The following is a 16,652-nucleotide window of genomic DNA, read 5'->3' on the forward strand; positions in this document are numbered from 1 at the left end:
TGATGTTTATGTAGCCTACCTTTCGTTAGGTTAAGTCTATTGTGCTACTAATAGACACTTGATTATGATAAATGGATGACTGAAAATGCCTTGGTCATGACCTGGTTGACTAACTCCATGAATCCTGATATCAGTCAAACTTATTTGTTTCTTGATACGGCTCAGGAAATTTGGGATGCCGTTAAAGAATATTATTCTGACCTGGGCAATGCTTCTCAGGCTTTTGAACTCAACACCAAGGTAAGCGAGTTACATCAAGAGGGGATGTCTGTTACTGAATACTTTCTTACTTTAAAAACTTTGTGGCAGGAGTTGGATCTTTATGATGCAGCAGATCTTCAAGGTTTAGAAGCTAATGCAAGGTTTAAGAGTTACTTAGAGAAAAAAACGTCTCTATGATTTTCTTGCTGGCCTTAATCGTGATCTTGATGATGTTCGTGGTAGGTTATTGGGTCAGAACCCATTACCTTCCATTGCAGCTGCTTTTTCTATGGTACGACGGGAGGAACTTCGCCGAAAGGTAATGTTGGGAGACAAGAACTCTAAATCCTCCGATGCATCTGCCTTAGTAGCAAAACATACTCCTCGTCCCCCTAGCGATGCAAAACGTTCTGACCGATGGTGTTTTCATTGCAATAAGAGTGGTCACACTCGCGAAAAATGTTGGGAAATTCATGGAAAACCACCAAACTGGAAAACAAAGGGGTTGAACAAGAGTCGTGCTTATCAAATCTCTTCTGATGATAAGGGTGAGGAGTCTCGTGCCTCTCCAAATCCCGATGGTGTATTCATCCCTAAAGCTCAGTATGAGCAATTTCAGAAGGTGATGTCTCAATCAGCTGAGGCAACTAGCCATGTTGATCGTAGTAGTCGTTGGATTCTTGATTCCGGAGCTTCTGATCATATGACAGGTAATGCAACCTTGTTCTGTTCTTATACCCCTTATTATCACCAGTCACGAATAAGGACTGCTGATGGTAGTTTCTCTAATATTGCGGGACATATTACTCTGAATTCTGTCCTTCATGTCCCTTCTCTTACTTGTAACCTTATTTCTATTAGTAAATTTTCCTCTGAATTGCATTGTGTTGCTAAATTCTCTGCCAAAACCTGTGTTTTTCAGGAACAGGATTCGGGGCTGATGATTGGCAGTGCTAGAGAGGAAGAAGGGATTTACTATTTTGAAGAAGATTCTCATGAAAAGAGATTTTTTGCAAATCACTCTTTATGTTTATCAGATGATTGTAATGATGTTTTGTTGTGGCATCGTCGTTTAGGACACCCAAATTTCTTTTATCTTCAAAAGCTGTTTCCAAACTTATTTATCAATAAAAAACCAAGTTCCTTTTGTTGTGATGATTGTCAATTTGCAAAACACTCTCGTGTTTCTTATTCCCCCAGAGATTATCATGTTTCGTCTCCATTTACATTGATTCATAGTGATATTTGGGACCAGCTCGTGAAAAAAATATATCTGGTGCTCGTTGGTTTATTACCTTCATTGATGATCATTCCAGAGTATGCTGGGTATATCTTCTAAAGGATAAGTCTGAAGCTGCAGCCACTTTTAAAAACTTTCATGCTATGATACAAACTCAATTCCAGACTTCTATCCAAATCCTGCAAACTGACAACGGTACTTAATATTTCAATTCTGTTCTTGGTGATTACCTAACCAAGCAAGGTATTATCCATCAAAGTTCTTGTCCTAACACCCCTCAACAAAATGGGGTGGCTGAACGAAAAAATAGACATCTCATTGAAGTTGCTAGAGCCCTCTTGTTTACAATGCATGTCCCTAAATACCTGTGGGGGGAGGCTGTCTTGACTGCCTCATATCTCATCAATCGAATGCCCTTTCGTGTCCTGAATTTTCATTCTCCCATATCTTGCCTTACCCGCTCTTTTCCCTCCTTTCGGGCTCTATCTTACCTTCCTCCAAAATTGTTTGGCTGTGTGGTTTTTGTTCATATTCCTCCACATCAAAGGTCCAAACTTGATCCTAAGTCTGTTAGATGTGTCTTCATAGGATATCTTCCTAATCAAAAAGGTTATAAGTGCTACTCACCTTCTCTTCGAAAGGTCTTTGTTTCTATGGATGTTACTTTTTATGAAACACAATCATTTTTTCCCTCGACTTCTCTTCAAGGGGAGTCTATTGGTGTAAATGAAGACAAGTCTTGGATTCCAAATAATTCTACTGTCTTACCTTTACCCTTGGAAACATCTGAAACATCTGTTGTTCCTTTACCTTTGGAGACAGGGGGAGTTAATGTACAAGAGACAAGGACAGCAACTGTACCAGAGACTGGAGATCCTCCCGGTAAATGGGGAAAATTCTACAGCAGGCGTAAATCTCCTCAAGATCCTCTAGACTGCCAGGATTCTGACCTGAGTCCTAGTTCCAGCAATCCACTTGAGAACACTGGTACAGCTAACCTAGATATGCCTATTGCCCTTCGAAAAGGTACTAGATCTTGCACTGCTCATCCTATTTCTCATCACATTTCATATGAAAAGTTATCTTAAGGTTTTCATGCTTTCAACACTATATTATACGGTACAAAAATACCAAAAAATATCCAAGAGGCACTTAATGACCCTAAATGGAGGGATGCAGTCTTTGAAGAAATGGATGCACTCAGAAAAAATGGAACTTGGGAGTCCGTGGCACTTCCCAGAAGAAAGAAAACTGTAGGTTGCAAATGGGTGTTCACAATAAAATTTAATGCAGATAACAGCATCAACAAATATAAGGCCAGATTGGTTGCCAAAGGATTTACTCAGACTTATGGGATAGACTATCAGGAGACGTTTGCTCTCGTTGCCAAACTTAACTCTATCCGAGTCCTACTGTCACTTGCTGCCAACCTTGATTGGCCCTTGCATCAATTGGACGTAAAGAATGCCTTCTTAAATGGGGACTTACATGAGGAAGTTTACATGGATCTACCACCTGGTTTTGAGGAGGGAGATGGTTCAGTATGCATGTTGAAGAAGTCTCTTTATGGACTTAAACAATCCCCTAGAGAGTGGTTTGACAAGTTTACTCGTGCTGTTAAAGGAAGAGGATTTATCCAAGCTCAGACTGATCACACTTTATTTTTTAAACACTCCAATAGTGATAAAATTGCTATCCTCATTGTTTATGTTGATGACATAATTGTCAAAGGTGATGACTGGGAGGAAATAAAATCTTTAAAAGGGTGTTTAGCTAATCAGTTTGAACTGAAGGACCTTGGATCACTCAAATATTTCCTTGGAATGGAAGTTGCTCGTAGCAAGGCAGGAATCTTCTTATCTCAGAAGAAATATATCCTAGACCTGCTACAAGAAACAGGTATGCTTGGGTGCAAGCCTGCAGAAACTCCAGTTGAACCCAATATTAAATTGGGAATTGGAGATGGAGAAGATGTTGACAGGGAGCTGTACCAAAGGTTGGTAGGAAAGCTGATCTACTTATCTCACACTCGGCCTGATATTGCATTTGCAGTTAGCATGGTTAGCCAATTCATGCATTCTCCTAAGGAAAAACACCTTAGTGCGGTTTTTAGAATCCTCAAGTACCTCAAAAATACCCCTGGTCGAGGAATGCTCTTTAAAAGAGGACACAAAAGGATGATAGAAATCGATACATATGCTGATTGGGCTGGCTCTGCAATGGACCGAAGATCCACTTCAGGATATTGTACCTATGTCTGGGGAAATCTTGTGACCTGGAGAAGTAAGAAACAAACTGTTGTTGCCAGAAGCAGAATTTCGGGCGCTAGCCCATGGCATTTGTGAAAGAATCTGGTTAAGAAGACTCCTTGAAGAATTAAAGATATCTTATTCTCTACCTGTCAGACTCTATTGTGATAATAAGGCTGCTGTCAGTATTGCTCAAAATCATGTACATCATGATAGAACCAAACATGTGGAGGTTGATCGTCACTTTATCAAAGAAAAATTGGACGAGGGTAGTGTATGTTTGTCATATATACCTACCAAGGAGCAAACAGCCGACATTCTCACCAAAGGGTTACACAAACCCATCTTTGAGGATTTAATTAGCAAGTTGGGGATGATCAATATATATCTCCTAACTTGAGGGGGAGTGTAGAATATTCTAGAGTCTAGTCTCTTTGATTAGTTGATGCCTCTTCGTTTGTTGTGTACTTTTATTTATTTTTATTTATTACTTCAACTCCTTAACTACCTTGTAATCTGTATATATAGAACCCTTTGGGTGTCAATCAATATATGAAAAACATTTCTGTCTTATATTTCATCATATCCCCCTATCATAAATATCATATTTGGTTTCACCTTGTTACAGACGTAAGTTAGAAAATCATTCATGTGCCTTCCACTAAAAGCTTAAGCTTTTGAAAAAGTAGGTTCCCAACATGGTATTAGAGTGTTTGTGAGCAAGTGGTATTCAGTTTGATACCCATTCTTCCAATAAAATGTTGAATTTTGGCACAAAGTAGGTATGTTTTCACTCGTCAACGTTTTGAGTCTAAAGAGCTCTTGTATAAAGGGGTGTGTTAAAATAATAATATAGAGAGTCATCCATGTGCTTTCACCTAGCAGCTTAAACTTTCAAGATAATTGTTTCTTGACAAGCCTATTGTCATTAAAAATTAAGACAGAAAACATTCTTGCAAACAAGTTTTGTTGTTTCTTTATTTTAAAAACGGACACCAGTTCTTGAAAATAAAAACCAAACAGCCCCTTAAACACTATTAAGCCACAATACTAAGAGAAAGAGTACAACTTTATACCATATGATTCTTCCAATTTTCGTATGAATGCCAATTGCGAGAGAGCACCTGTAATTCCAGAACAGAAAAGAATCCATTAGATAATTATATAATGAAAAACTTTGTTGGTATTGATTCTTGTTAATAATTTAACAGTAAGAAACCATTTTATTACTGACATAATTCTTTTCTAGTAGTGCAATAAGCCAACACAGGAATATAGAAGAAATAAATCCACCAATTTGCAAAAAAAATTATTCAAAAACAGGAATTATCTCTAAATTGCACGCAACATAGTCTATAGATTTTTCAAAAAGGGGTGGGAGGGGAGTTGCCAACACCTAAAAATAAATGAACACATAATCACCCACGATAAGGAATTGCAAATATCTCTGCAGATATATCACAAAATCTCTTCTTCTTTAATCATTTTTTTTCTAGACATAATTGTGAAACGTGGATCACCTTTGGCATTCCACAGCTTTCAAAACACAAGAGCATCTATGAGCTAGTTCTGTGGTAACTGCAGCATTAAACTAAAAGCCAAGAGCACTTTTTCTTCATGAACTTGTAATACCAAATACAAGTATTCAAAGTAGTGCAGTTACTGTTGAGGAGGACAACAGAGGCATTTCTTTCAACTTTAATTAGCTCATTCGGTTTTGTTGGCATAGAATGTAAAATAAGGCTAGTTATGTAATTTAAAGAAGAAGATGAAATGCACGCACGGAGATCATGGCTCCATTATAATAAGTTGGTAACGTAATATGAAATCGATAAAGCATCTAAAATGAAAATTACCTATAATCATTCCGATGGTGACAAATGTGAGAAGTCCGAAAAGGATCCTCATAGCAGGCGCCATGGAAACGGAGAGAAGATGAAGATGAAGATCAAAGAGGGTATAAATGTCAAATTGAAAACTCACTCACTCACTCTCACACGCAAACGCAAACGCAAACGCTGCTAAATTTTGTGCGTCCACAAACCGCTCTCTCACTCTGACTCTGACGCCCATAGCTTGCTTTTTGCTTTCCAGTTTCATGCCACAAGCTGAAACCTTCTCACCAACTTCATGCCACTGCACACGCTTCTTCTCATATTTAAAAATATAAAAAATGGAAACAAACAAAACTTTATTCGTATGCAAAAGCAAAACCAATTAATTATAACCAATTAGTCGTACCCCTATACATAAATGTAAAGGAAATATCCCCTAAACATAATTTTAGAGCATCCTTTTATGAGTCAAACTTGGTTGATTTGTTTTCATTCAAAGTGTATCAAAAGTTTTGCTCAGCTATAGCCATCAAGAACAATAATAAAAAACCTGAGCATGATTTGTACCCACCTCGTAGGCGGCTAGGATTTGCATAAATTGTTGGAATCATTCCTTGAATCATTGAGGTTCTGGTGAGTTTCTTTGGTCAGTTTGCGAGACGACGCGATACTCCTGAGTATGCGTTCTCTACGGGAAAATCTATCCAGGCTGATTCAGAGGCACTACTGAAGCCATGTTCTCTGCAACTCAATACACAGAAATAGCACGATTTAGTGTCGGAAAATATCGGACAGAACATGTCAGGTTTTCTAAAGTGTCGGTGCATTATAGCTAGCGAGTTTGAAATGATGCCATTTTCCAAAGATGTTTCCGACATCGGTGTGGTGTTTCGAGAGTAGGGGCTAATTGGTGACGGAGCTATTCAATGGTGACAGCGATCGTCCAGTAACAAGGTTGGCAGGTAGAATTGGAAAAGGCTTGAGTTTGGAGGGGAAGGGAGGACATCCAAATAGGAGGGAGGGAAAGGAAATTAGAGATTATTCTCTTTCCTTATTTGGGATTAAAAAAATAGTAAAGGAGAATTGAAGGGTCAACGACAAATTTTTACAATTTTGCCTTTTTTTTATAATTAATACAATTATTATATTTTACAATAAAATAAAATTTAAAATTGCTAAACATAATTATTTATGTAGTTTTAAGACTACTAAAAAAGGTCATATTTTTAACAAAAATCCTATGTTGAAAACGACAAAAATTCTGTAAAAAAATATTTTTTCATCGGGATATTTTTCATCGAAGACGATGGAATTTTTATCCGATGAAATATTTTCGTAAAATAAAATTTCAGTCAAAATTTTGCACAGAATTTAGTTTTCGTTAACAGTTTTGACGAAAATGATTTGTTAAATATTTTTGACAAAAACAATTCCATCAAAGGTTTTGATGGAAAAAAGAATTCCTTCAGAAATTTTGACGAAAAATTTTCCGTCCAAAATCTTCGATGAAAATGTGTCAATGAAAATTTCAATGGAAATATTTTTTCAAAAATTTTGTGGGAAATGTTTCTGTGAAACTTTAGACAGAATTTAGATTCTGTAAAGAATTTTGACGAATTTTTTTTTTAAAAAAATTTTTACAGAAATGTTTTTCGTTGAAATTTTTTGACGAAAATATGTTCCATTGAAAATTTCGATAGAAATGTTTTTTATCGAAAATATTTTTTTTTCAAAAAATTTTGATATAAATGTGTTTCGTCAAAAATTTTGAGGACAATTTTTTCGTCAAAAATTATGACGAAAAAATTTTTGTCAAAAACTTTTGACGGAATTTGGATTCTATTAAGAATTTTGATGAATATTTTTTCGTCAAAATTTTTTACATAAATATTTTCCGTCAAAACTTTTTAAGAAAAATTTTCAATGGAAATGTGTTTCGTTAAAAATTTTGACAGAATATTTTTTCTGTCAAAATTTTTTACAGAAATGTGTTCCGTTGAAAATTTTGACGAAAATATTTTTTTCAAAAAACTTGACGGAAATATTTTTCGTCGGAAATTTTTAATGGAAATGTGTTTCGTTAAAAATTTTGACAGGAATTTTCGTGTCAAAAAATTTAACGAAAATATTTTCGTCAAAAACTTTCGACAGAATTTAAATTCTGTAAATGAAATTTTTTTCTGTCAAAAATTTTCGATGGAAATGTGTTTCATTGAAAATTTTGATGGAAATATTTTTCGTGAAAAATTTCGATGAATATGTGTTTTGTGAAAAATGTTGAGGGAATTGTTTTGACGAAATTTAGATTCCGTAAAGAATTTTGACAAAAAAAAAAATTACGTAAATGTTTTTAGTCACAAATTTTGATGGAAATGTTTATCGTGAAATATTTTGACGTAATTGTTTTTTGACGTATATGATTTTCATCAAAAATTTCATCACTATTTTGGACGAAATATTTTTCGTCGATAAATTCTGTCGGTATTTGAGATTTTTCTAATAATGTTACATTTAAAAATGATTCACATTTATGTAGTTTTCACATTTTAATGCTAAGGGTAGATAAATAATTTTTAATATTTTTCCCTCACTCCCCCCAACTTGGGGGAACTTAAATTTTAAGAAGAAGAAGAATTTTGGAGAGTTTAGTAAAAAATCTCAATTCCTTTCCCTCATTTTTTTTACTCACAAACAAGGGAAGAGCTTCCTAAAACCCTCTTTTTCCTTCCCTTCCCCTCCAAAAACCATCTCTCAAACAGAGCCTTAGACAACTTAGCAGGTTCTTAACAGGGTGATAAAATAAGTTAACCTGATAAGATTATCCTATCCTTTTGCCTTAGGATCACCAAACACATGATAAGAATAAGATATGATAAGTTATCATCTTCTTCTTCTTCTTTTTTCTTGAAGTTAATCTAACCCTAATTATCTTTGAGTTAGATCACTCGTATTCTTACAAACTTCGACTCTTTAAGCCAGCTATAGAACTAATTTGAAGTACACGACAGGTTAGTGATAAAGACATTTAGACTCCTCTCAAACATGACATAGGGTATATGATAAATTATTTTCTCATACCTTTCTAATCTAGAGCAGGAAACGGGTCCTTAAAGTTGTGGCAATGTTGTAGTTATTGCAATGACTACATTTCAATTCAACGTGCTTAAAATTATTCTAGAAAAAATAAATTTGTTGCACTTTATTTAAATAAATTTCTATATTAAAATTTGTTATAAAAAGATAAAATCAAAAATTACTCTTTTATTTTCAGTACTTTGAAAAATAATGAATTTTTTAAAATTTTGTATGCATAGCTTTTAATGAAATTATACGAATCTTTTTTTTTTCTTATTAGTCGAAAGAGGTAAAAGCACTTACAGTATATTCCTAGATGCAGGTAAAATAATTTGGTTTAGAGTTTGTTTGACACATTTTTTTTAAGCTAAAAAAATTAATTTTAAGTTTAAGTTAAAAAAAGAGTTTAAAAAATAAAGTTAAAAATGTTATAAAACTAGAGAAAAAGATTTGAGGGAAATAAGAGAAAGAAGATAAAGTATGATGCAGGAACCTTATTATTCATCGATCATCCACATTCTTACAAGAGTCATGTCCTTATATAGGACTTTGAACATAATGAAGGGATAAATACATTAAATACACTACTAATATTGCAGTTACATAATACACCAAAAGACATGGGCAACCAAAGAGTCATCCACATATTATACTATATATTTTACAACACTCCCTCTTAAATGACCATACACTACTAATATGCAACATTAAAAATTCCAAGAAAATTCGAGTGGAATAAAAACTTGGTAAAGGGAAAAATAGTGTAATGTATATAACTGCCCCTCAATTAAGTCATATAGTTACTGCTGAAGTTAAGGGAATAAATCAACATTTATATTTTTCTAAAATGATTATCTTATAATAATCTCCCAAAATAAATTGTAGTAATGTTCATTCAATTTGATCATTAACTTCCATTTACAACACATCTCGTTGGATATTATTTACTCTAATTTCATGCCTCGTTAAAATCTTGCTAAAAAACCCAATGGAAAAAAACTAACGAAGAAAAAGAGTACATGATGTGTGCTATTAAAAACCTCGCATAAATTGTCTCATTAAAAATCTTTAGCCAAGAAAAATCCTTTTGGGAAGAAAATCTTAGCAAAGAAAAATTATAGTAATAAACCTTCAGAGTTCCATTCTTCGGGGATAGTGATAATTAATTTGCTCCTGTGATGAAAGTAATTTATTAAGGAAATAGCGACTAGGCTTAGTTTTTATAGCTTTGCAGTGCTTCCACAAACAAATGCATATCTAATATGTTATTATTATACAAATAGTCAGCATCAAAACATTCCACCAATGTAAAATCTCCATATCATGTGTAAATACTTGAAGATAATCAAAATATGATTAACATCGTTCCAATGCATTAAATGGCCACATTATGTCTAGCTAGAACTTCTACTGCAAATGCAATATCAGACCTGTTGCAATTTGAAGAGTATAATAGTGTTCCCATGACGTTAAAGATTAAGAGCTTCAAGTCCTAATCCTTTTTCGTTATTTGGTCTAAATGGATCTATATTCGCTTCTAGTTAATGAACCATCATTAGGTCACTTATATAATAACATTGGTGAAAATAAAATAATCATTTTGGAAGATGCTCGATCTGCAGGTCGAGATAATAATACGCTTGAGACCATCATACAACGACTTTTGCAGCTCAATGCTAAACATACTGCGACTTTTATTCTTTCCATATAGGGTATGGAGAATCCTTAAGGGATTTTCATATAAATATCATTGTCAAGTGACCCTGTAGTCACGACGTCCATTAAATGCATTTTAATATGCATCCTTGTAATACCCCATACTTTTATTAACAAAATAATAATAACAATAATAATAATAATATAATAATAATAAACTATAAATTAGTAGTAATATATATATATTTTATGGTGATAGATAACAAAGTATAATATTAATTTTACCTTTGATAAAATTATTTTGTGCGATATGAGTGCTATTGGAAAACAATTTTGATACTTTGTAATAATCTAGATTATTTTTAATAAAATAATATTAATATGTATATATATATATTAGATGATAAATTATGATTAATTGATTTATTAGTTGTTTGATGATTTATGTATTAATGGTTGATTAGTAATGTTTGATTGGTAATTTGATTATATATGATGAGTCAATAATGAGTCAGCCTTAAGTTAGCAAATAAGTCAGTTATATTCTAAGAAATTAAGAATAAAAATAAAATAGTGTATAAAGTCAAAATCTGAGCCAGATACATCAATGAAGAAAAAAAGGAAATAAATGCACGAAACCCATATCTGAACCCAAAACTTCAACTATAAATAGAGGCCTAGCCTAACTAAACCAATTCACTCTTCAACATTTCTCCTCTACTATTCTCTCTTCTTAGTTCAAAAACTTAGTTTATTTTATATTCTTCTGATTACCAACCGGTTCTCTGCCCTAAATTACTCTTTTCTTCTAGAAATTAACAAAAACGGAGACCAGGTAATCCTAATCCCTATGTTGATAGATATTTGGATTATCATAATAGATATGAGTTGAATTTTATTTGAATATTTTAATACTTTTGAATAGTATGGAAGTTATGATGTCCTTGAGTAATGGATATATTGAAAGAAGAAATTTTCAAATGTGATAATTGTGATATGATGATTGTGTGTGATTGTAATAAATCAACGGTGGGAGGAAAGCTTTGGGGTGGTACCTCCCAAGGTGATGAACACAACTTTTGGGCTTTATGCCTCCGATGTGAAACTGATGTGAAAAAGATTATATCTTTTCTTCCCAAAGTGGTATCTGGCAACCGTGGTTATTTTTCGGAGTACTAGTAGCAACTTTGGGAAGACGTGTGCACACTAGGAAGATGTGAATTGATGATGGCCAATTTTGATTATACGTGGCTGGTAACAGTGGTTATTTTCCGGGTCACGGGGTAAACTGGCAGGATTTCCCGGGTCTACCATGGTTCTCTTCCCACTAAAGAAATTTAATAACGATAATTTATAATAATAGATTTAATTCTATATATACGTTGAATTATTATTTGAGTCAGCTGTTATTCGATTTCATCTTTTATATTAAGTTATATATTTGTTTTGATTAAGATTACCAGCTTTGCTGACTGTTTGTGATTGTTTGACTGATATGATCTTGCGGCTGTGGGGGAGCAGATTTTCAGTAAATCAGGTGGCAAGAAATCGGGCTAGCAGTGGGCAGTGAGGATACGACTTAGTATTTCTAGCTGTCATAAATATTATGTATTAAAAAAAAAACTTTAGTCTTAGATTTTTATTTGAATGTAATAGAGTTAGCTTTGCACTTTGTAACACCCTGTATATATCCGGTAATGTTATCATACTATCGTATTAAGCTGCGCTTAATAAAAAAATGCGGAATATCTTTTTCTTTTCAATTATGAAGTCATTATCATTACCAACTTGCTTATTAGTCCATTAATAAAACATCGTCTGTATGCAATTGCAATAAAACAGCTAACTGAAATATCTGATTAATTAAAATAACATAATATATGTCTCTAGTCACGGAACAACAACACGTAGACCGGACCAACTAGCAGTTTATACAACTCGACTCAAAAGTACTAACAACATAGTGGCATGGACAACTCCCATGCTCACCCAAATAAGGCAACAAAGCCCAACATAAGTCTCAACTCAAAACATAAAGAGCAGAAAACATAAACAGCATCCAATCCAGTCATGTCAGCAATACAGCATAAATATCATAATCAGCTAAGCTCTGGCCTCCTGCTACCAGAGGCATCAGTCACCATACTACTTGAACCTAAAATAAGCATTCCCCAAACGTGGGGTGAGATATCTAAACCAGAAATCTCAGTAAGACAAGGGGTCCTCAAGGATCTTCCACCCCAAGCTCATTTACATGTGCAATATAAGTTTAAAAGCAGTTCATCAATATCATCAATATCAAAGAATAAAATTTGTGCACTTTAAATTTATTATATTTACATGATGTCCTTTAGGGACAATTAGTCACATATTAATATTTGTAAATATTTGCAATATTATGCAAATTAATAAAATATAACTTCTTCAAGAAGTTAATAAAATTAACAAACTCAACATAAGATTATACTAGAAATAACATAACATAATAAAAATAATTAAGGAATGAATTCAATTAGTATAAAATAAAATAATTAGAATCATTAATTTAATTATGTATATGCTACTTCAGGAGCAATAACCAACAAAATGACTTTAGGCTTCTTTTCAATGACATGAGATTTAACATTTTTGCCTTTATTTTTTTTAACCATATTTATTTCATTAGCTATCTTCATTTGAATTCTTTTATTTGTCATGATTTGACCCAACATTGAATTTTCTTTCATCCTTTCAACGATTATATCATTACCTTATATCATTACCTGTACTCACAACCCTCAAAATAGCTAGAGTTTTGCATAGATTTGTCATTTGCTTTAGGCAATGCTTTTGAACCAACAGATCTGAAATCATAATTATTTTCACTTACTTCAATAATGTGAAAATGTGGCTTTTCAACAATTGATACAACGTTATATTGAAAAGATTCTGAAATTAATAATAAGAAAAAATGATATAATATTGCAAATATCCAATAAGGATATTTTTAAACACTCACCACCACTACACAATAGGAGGATATATGTTTCTCAAGTATTATTTCACCCATGCTACTTTAGGAGTAAGATAATGTATGTTATCAAATATCGAATATTTTTTTTAATTAAAACTCATTGCTACTTCAGGAGCATGAGACACTCACTACTGCTCGAGGAGTAGGAGAATATATATTTTTCAAATATCCATTACCATTTAAGGAGCATAAACAAAAATAAATGAAGAATTATAAATATTTTACATAAATTAAATTTTTTAAATTATATATTGCTGTTGTATATTATATCACAGGCTATTAGAAATTAAAGAGCCCATCTGCATACTTCTAAAAGTTGTCAAAATAACAATTATAAGTTTAAAAATTCTACCCAAAAGTCTAGTTAACCATATGCATCAAGTATTACAATAAGCCCCACACACCACTAGCCATTATTTTTGGCCATTAATAAAAAGAAAAATAAGCATTAAGAATAAATTTCGCTTTATACACAAGACTTATTCTTAATAAGAGGTATAAATAATTAGTTCAACAATATTTGAAACGATTCTAATAACAGTAACTTTAAATCATAAATGTGAATATTATAATATCATTAATGATGAAATGAAACGACAACTTTAAATCATGAATGTAATAATATGCACATAAATGTTGAAATGATTTCAAATAACTTTATAACAGTTTTCTTTAAACAATAGTTTTAAATCATTTTAATTGCCATTAATTCCTTATATATTCAGAAATAAACAATCATGGTGATAATCCTAATCACAATCATAATCATCAACACAATATGCTGAAATGTTAATCATAATCAACCAAATGGGATAGGATATCGTGACACACAAATAATGTTACGCACAATGTTACGACCACATCTTAACCGTTGATTTCCGTTAATCCACGGTTATCATTTTTCAAATCAAACTCATTAATTAATTATTAATTCACAATAAATGATAACCGTTGATTGGCAGAAATCAACTGTTAAGATATGATCGTAACATTGTGCGTAACATTATTTGTGTGTCACAATATCCTATCCCTAAACAAATTTATAAATATTTTAATTGCTTGAATGTTAAAAGTTTTGTATGAAATCGTTGAACGATTATAACATTCCAACCAACTTTTACAAGTTGCAGTCAAATACTAAAAGTAATGAATTAAATCTAAATAGAGATATGAACTCCCTCGAGGGGTAATTTATTTACCAATTCTTGATTTTATTTTGATTCATTAACAATAATAAAAAATAGAAAATCTTATTTTTGCAATTTAGAAATATAAATAAATAAAAATGGACCAAAAAACAAAAAACCCTCATCGCGTTCTACCACTTTGAGAAGAACAGATAACATCTCTTCACATCATATAAATATTGAAGGCATAAAGCTCAAAGACTTTTGTGTTCATCACTTTAGGAGATACCATCCCAAAAACTATCTTTCCACTATTAATTAATAACAATCACACATAATTTCAATTTCAATCATAAATCATATATTTGGAAAGTTTTCTTAAAGAGTATCACAATTTCAAATTCAATCATAAATCACATATTTGGAAAGTTTTCATAATCATAATTTCTACATTTATTCGCACATAATCAAATTTTTTATCATTTAATCAATCATAGTAAATTATTCGTCATCTCTATTTATTCCCAAAATAATAATCCTATTATTTTTCTAATAAAGTTTCCAAAAATACTATAAATATCACATGTAGTAATTTAAATTTAAAATCTACATATGATATCGTAAAGATCATCATATGAGAATTTTCATACTAAACTAACATAAGATCACTTTGGGATTAGGATTACCTGATCTCCGTGATTAATGACTTCTTTTGAAGAAGAGCGATTTAATAAATGCAGTTTGGTAGCAAAAAAGAATAATAATTAAAAATAAAATAAAATTTTAATTAAGAAGAAAGAAAAGAAGAGGAGAAGAGAAATGGAGAGATGATGAGTAAATATTATTTGGTTCGGCTAGACTAAACCCCCACGTATTTTGGGCTCAAGATATGAGCTTTGTTGCAAATGTTTCTTTAAAGAATTTATTTCCCTTTTTTTCCTATAATCATTTGTTTCCTTTTTCTTCTTAGAATTTCTTTCTTTTTTCTTTTCTTATAGGCTCATTATAGGATATTGTTAACTCATGACTAACTCATTTTCATTAAATAAGATATTACTAGGATGATGCTAAGTCATTCTAATCCAAAATATTTAATATTATAAAATTCATAGGGATAAATATAATTTTACTACTATTATTTTTCTTTAGGTTATCACAGTTGATATAATTTATTGTTACAAAATAATTATTTACATTATCAATTAAATAATAATCAATGTCCACCACTTTATGCTAGACTCAGTATATCTAACTTGATATATTATACATAAAGATATACTTAGTGCCTGTTTGGATTTTTTTAAGTTAGAAGCTACTTATAAGTATAAGCTAGGCCAAACAGGTTTTGAAAAAAGCTCTTATAACAAAAAATTCTTTTTTTATAATGAAAAGAAAATGAAAACTAAAAGTCTTAGGAGCTTTTTGTTAAGCTCTTATTTGTTTTTCTTGAATTGTATGCTCTCTTTTTTAAATGAAGAGTGATAAAGATAGAAAGAAAAATAATTTTCTTGAAATATGTGTTTTTAAGTAAATTTTAAGTTAAATTTTTTATGTAATTTTCAAACAGCTTTTAGTTTCTTTTTTTAAACTTTTTTTTAACTTTAGCTTATAAGTAGCTTCTAGCTTAAAATTGAGAGGATTCAAATAGGCTTTTATTATACTATTATTTATTACTATTAATCTTATTATTATTATTATTCTGTTATTTTTCGTGAGGTATTACAGTACTCTTTTTGTTGTTTGCATCCCATACAGTTATATAGCCGTCACAGCCTCTTTTTTGGTGGAATGCCATGGCGTTTACAAGATAGACAACGTCCCTTCTAGTTTCAATTTTCCCGTGACACTTTAAAAGCATATTTCTTTGGACAAGAATAGAAGTTTATCGATTTCACAAACGGCGCTAATATTTTCTTCTTGCTATAGAGATTGGTAATGTTTTCGTATGATTTATATGTCCTCTATCATGTATTTGAAAAAGATACCTTTGAAAGTAGGTCACTATGCAAAATAATGTTGACGGAGTAGCCAAAGAATATGGTGTATGCACACTGACATTCAAGAGAGAGAATTTAAAGAATGTGTGTACTTTGTTGGATTAACACAGGAAGTTTTGTTATGTTCACATATTTAGTGTTGGGGTTCGGGGATAACGCTTCCAAATTTTTTTTGTAAAGAAAGTTTAAATCAACATTTATATACAAAGTTAAGTTATGAACTTGTTCATAATCTAATTGCTTCCATGACAAGGTAATG

The 16,652-nt window shown here is 31.9% G+C and overlaps 1 long non-coding RNA gene across 2 annotated transcripts; it reads right to left on the reverse strand.

Annotated features, from left to right (window-relative positions):
* Positions 1-4,765: 4,765 nt before the first annotated feature.
* Positions 4,766-6,505, reverse strand: LOC133307631 (uncharacterized). Of its 2 annotated transcripts, none has more exons than XR_009751057.1 (3): positions 6,097-6,505; positions 5,547-5,826; positions 4,766-4,814 (listed from the first exon to the last, which is right to left on the reverse strand). It is a non-coding gene; the product is annotated as an uncharacterized LOC133307631 (long non-coding RNA). The 2 variants fall into 2 exon arrangements; XR_009751058.1 differs by having other exon boundaries at positions 5,547-5,838.
* Between the last annotated feature and the right edge of the window lie 10,147 nt (positions 6,506-16,652).

This window comes from Gastrolobium bilobum, unplaced genomic scaffold (assembly GCF_033153095.1).
Source record: "Gastrolobium bilobum isolate Gb01-03AN ecotype WA unplaced genomic scaffold, APGP_CSIRO_Gbil_v1 utg11686, whole genome shotgun sequence".
In the NCBI taxonomy this organism is placed as follows: domain Eukaryota; kingdom Viridiplantae; phylum Streptophyta; class Magnoliopsida; order Fabales; family Fabaceae; genus Gastrolobium; species Gastrolobium bilobum.